At 34.8% G+C, this 4,974-nt stretch overlaps 1 pseudogene; it reads right to left on the bottom strand.

Annotated features, from left to right (window-relative positions):
- Positions 1–710: 710 nt before the first annotated feature.
- Positions 711–2,085, bottom strand: LOC18587152 (putative disease resistance protein At1g50180 pseudogene; annotated as a pseudogene).
- Between the last annotated feature and the right edge of the window lie 2,889 nt (positions 2,086–4,974).

Below are 4,974 nucleotides of genomic sequence, written 5' to 3'. Positions count from 1 at the left end.
CAAGCTGAGCGTTGCATTATTTTCAATTAAACTCTTGACCTGTATGTACTTTAAAGTTTCAACATTATTTAAAGTATCCTTTAGTATCAAAAAAATACATCTTAAAGTATGGCCTACTACAATATGCCTTAAACGTCTCAACCTGAATAAAACATTAAGAATTCTTGTTAATCCTTCATTTTGAATGAATAAAGAGTGTAAACTTTTCAGCTTGCTGATAGACTCTGGCAAGATGATGTCTCCTAAACATCTTAACCGCAAATACCTCAAATGATGTAGATTGCCAATTTCACTTGACACACGTCAGTTCCACACATTATTTCTCATGAGATTCAACACACTTAAGAATTTGAAATCATTGCATTTTGAAATGTGCAGTTTCATCAATTTTTCGTCTTGAAAGAGCAAAAGAAAACGTAAATTTGAATGTTTTCCCTTAAAAAAAACATACCTTTTGCTAGGATGAATAGCAATTCTTCATGCCATTGATGTTGTCAAGGTCACATGAAGAGAATTATCGTCGTTTTCTATCAATGAAGGCTGAATAATTCCCAAGAAATTCTCGTCTTGAGCTTTTTGCACGCACAAGTCCCTCAAGAGATCATGTATGTGACATGTTTTCACACCTGTTCTTGTATGGTCCATCTTGCCAACTTGAACCAAACATCTATTTATTAGCTCTTCTAAGAAATGTTCAGCTACATCCTCCATTAGCATTCCCTCACTTTCCCATGATGATGAAATGAAACCTTCTGCAATCCATAATTGAATGAGTTCCTTTTTTGAGATCTCCAATCCTCCGGATAATGACCAAGATATAGGAAGCATGGTTTTAAATGAAAGGGCAACTCATTGTAGCTTAAAGCCAAAATCCCATTAACTCCACCATAATGATGATCTTGTTGTTGGAACTTGTTTAAGTGTGCATTGATGTTTCTATGAACCATCTCCCACTGAGCCAGTGACCTTTTTGTTTCTAGCAAGCCTCCTAACACAGCAATTGCCAGAGGTAGACCTCCACATTATTTCACCATCTCTCTTCCTAACATCTCGAATTCTTCTGGGCAAGCATGAGACTTTGTCTTTCTCCCCGGAAATGCTTTCGTTCTAAAAAGCTTCCAACTTTCATCTTCTGTAAGAAGTGGAAGTTCTATAGGGGAGTTGCAAGCATCGGCATGTAACGCCACATTCTTGTGGCGTGTTGTGAGTAAAATTTTGCTTCCCCTTTTTCCTTTTGGAAAAGCAGGTTTAAAATTATTCCAATCCTCACTTCTCCAAATATCATCAAAGACTACTAAATATCGTTTTTTTTTCAAGCCATCATAAAGCCTTTTCACCAACACCTCCTCTTTCAGTTTATCAATTAGCTCTCTTTCTTGTGTAGAAGGAGAGAGAAGTTTTATCAAGAGATCATGCAAAACTTCTCTTGGCATACATTGTTGAGATATAAAAGCCCAAGCAAAAACAATCAAAATACCGTTTCACATCAATGTGATTATATACTTTTCTTGCAAGAGTGGTCTTACCTATGCCCCCCATGCCGACTATCGAAACAACGACATGAAGTCTATCTTCTTCTGTCATCAACTGAGCCAAAACATGCCTTGTGATACCCTCCAAGCTAACAACATCCTCTTCCTCAACATGTGAATAGGTTCTCCTTAACCGCTGCTGCATCTCAATAGCAGAAAAAGACCCTTCTCCTTCACCAGAAATCCCATAAGTTTGAAGACTGTTCGAAATGTCCCCAAGCTTGGTTTGGATTGCTTTGACCTGCTTCCCAATTTTGTGGAGATGGAACGGCTTGGTGAGTCCATGAAAGAAACCATGATTGGCAGCTTGAAGAATGAAGGTGTCTATAACATCTTCAGCATCGTAAGCCAGCTGTTTGATTTCCGCCACTCAATTGCGAAGGCGTTCATTTTGGTTTTTCTTTCGGTCTGCATCCTTTAAGAAGCATTGCATCCGCAACAGTTCATCCTTGAGACGTTCAACTTCATCACGCACGCCAAGCAGGAAACCTGCTTCATGGATGAGCAGATCAGAGATTCTTTCTACTGCTAGGGAAACAATAGCCTCCGCCATTTTTCTTCTTGTTTCAAGGAGAAAAAAAAAGATGAGATCATCAATTTGGGTATAATGATAAATAACAAAGCACTAAGAAGACTTCAAGCATAAGAGAATATTCAAACAGGCCTAGTTGCTTTGCTTGGTTTTCTCTATCCATGCACTACTAAGGATAATATGGCCGGCACAATTTTGTTAAAGGACCAAATTGGCCGGTTCAATTTCAATTCCTTAATTGCCAATTTCGCATTGACGGAGAAGAAAAGGAATTTCTTTGTTCTTTTCTCTTTGTTAATTTATGTTCACGTTAATTTATAACAAAATGCTTCTTCGTTTATAGCCTTATATTTTAAAAGGTGCAGAGCATTTAACTAATAAAAAAGAATTTCTTAGTTAAAAATTGAAAGACCTACCTTTATAACAAATCTTAGATAGGTACAATAATTATATTGTATTTTCAAATATAATTTCAATGAAAAAGGTTGGCTGGGCAAGTGATCAATGGGTTTAAAATTTAAAGGATGCTCTGAATAATTTTATATTATTAGAATACCAAACTAAGAACGAAGAGAAAGAGATGCAGTGATACGCTTCATTAATCTCAGGGTACATCACCCACATTTATCAAAGAAAAAACACAAGCAAATTAAACTTTGAAATAATCAAAAGGCAAATCTAGGTATATCCCCCTCGTTGCTCTTATTGGCAGGAGTGCATTCCATGGTCGATTAGATTTACCTACACCAAGAAGAAAATGGCATCATCTCTTATGAAAAGGATAAACCCAAATGAAATAAACAAAAAATTATCATAGAAGTATCTAACTCACCTATAATAACATGTAAAAGATTAATCAAGACTAGATTATGCATTAAATGATATTTTTGCATTATCGTATCACTAATAAATGAGATTTTGCATTATCATGTCATAAAAAATCCATTTCAATTCTCAAAAAAAAAAAAAAATCCATTTCAGATTTCTTTGTCAAATTATTTTTTTATTTAGAGAAGAGATAAAAATTTAAATTGTGGGCACAAACTTTTTGGTGAAAAAATTTACTATTAAGTTTTAAGATTAAGAGTAATACACAAAATGAAAATAAGGGATAAAAAAATTACTTTACACAATCAAGAGCAAAATTAAAAGTAACGCACAAAATCAAATAAGGGTATTAAGAATGGGGAAAACAAAATTAAGCTTTAAGATTAATTTACCCAATCAAGAGCACTTTTATCTTCCTTTTATTATCTTGGTCAAAAGGAGTGACGTTTCATGAATAAGTAAATTAGATATTATTTCAATAGCACATTTCTTTTGTCAGATGATTATTTTATGTAGCAAAAAAAAAGAACTCATATTCAATTTTTTCGAATAAAATACATATATTGACTATTAATTTAAATATTTGAATATTATTTTGTCAATATAAGGGATGATTGCTTTTGGGTGAATGCTAAAGCAAAAACCTATTTTTCCTTGTGCCTTATTTTTCCACCAATTTTCTCACATATGCTATTGTAGTGTGGGCTAGCTAACTACTCCCATTTCTTTTTAAAAAAGGAGAAAAAGATCAATAATATCACCCACATAGAATATGAAATATAAATGAGTACTGTTTTTGTCAAATCGAGAGAAAAATTTGGAGGAATCTAACATGACATATGTTAACATTGATTTAAAACCTTAATTATTTTTTTACTTTGGTACTATGTGAAATGGTGAAGGCATCCATGGAGATAGAGTTTTATGTTTTGCTTCAATTTCATAGTTCTCTTGGATTATGATGGTTTCTCTTCAGTTATTCACTTCAGAAATCCATTCACGGAGATACGAGGAACCTTCATATTGCACCTTCAACCCTTACACGCCCTCAGAATTCATAAAAGAAAAGACAAAGAGCCTCATTCATCCAAAGAGCTCAACCAGACAAAGACATTATCAGCAAGGAACACAAGCAGCACATCACCAGGTTCGTAACATTTCCTTAACCAACAGCAGAGAGAAACAGAACCAGGGAGATGCTCTAAAAACAACAAAACAAAGACGCCATGGCAGCTCCAAAGCAAAAATGTCCAAACCAATCAAAAGAGGAAATAAGCCAACAGTAAACATCACAACAACCGTGGAATCACCAAGCAAACAAAGCCGAATCAAACCAGAGAGAAGGTTGAATCATCCCATTGAAAACCAAAAGGCAGAGGAGTTGATCACCTCTTAATCCTTGGAAATTAAGTATCCAACCTCGCCCCATATTAAGTCGCCACCTTATTGGCACTGAGTGCATTTCAATGCCGATTAGATTTACCTACACTAAGAAGAATATGACATCATCTTATATGAAAAGGATAGATCCAAATGAAAATAAAAAAGATTACCATAGAAATATAAAACTCACCAGCAATTACTTTGAGTTGATGATTTGAAATTGCAAAATTAAAGTCTTCAATCTAGGATCATATCCATTATTTGGATGGAGGGAATGTGGCACACTTTAGAGGAATCCTCTCCTTTTCTTCCGTCTATCACTTCAAACTACAAATGACATTTACATTAGTTCTAATTTCATTTTCTAGAGAGTAGTAACATACCTCAACCCTCATGGAAAAATCCTCAAATTTAAAACAAAGTACAGACTTAAAGTCTCAAGACATGGCATTGCACCCTCTTCTATCTGCCACTCTTTTAATTCTCGTAAGTTACAAACATCAAGAAAATCAAGTCGAAGAAACTCGTTGGCAGAGCAAACCATTTGAGTCCGCCAATAAGAGTTACTCCATAAGTGTAGAGTCCTCAAATGAGGCAACTTTCCCAATATAGCCATTGGATCCTGCTTCATCTCACATTCGAATAAAGTTAACTTGGCAATGTTTGCTCGCAGAAATTTCAATACATGATGGCTCAAAT

The sequence above is a fragment of the Theobroma cacao genome, chromosome 10, assembly GCF_053813885.1.
Source record: "Theobroma cacao isolate CCN51 chromosome 10, ASM5381388v1, whole genome shotgun sequence".
In the NCBI taxonomy this organism is placed as follows: Eukaryota; Viridiplantae; Streptophyta; class Magnoliopsida; order Malvales; family Malvaceae; genus Theobroma; species Theobroma cacao.
This window is presented reverse-complemented; position numbering and strand designations above follow the sequence as displayed.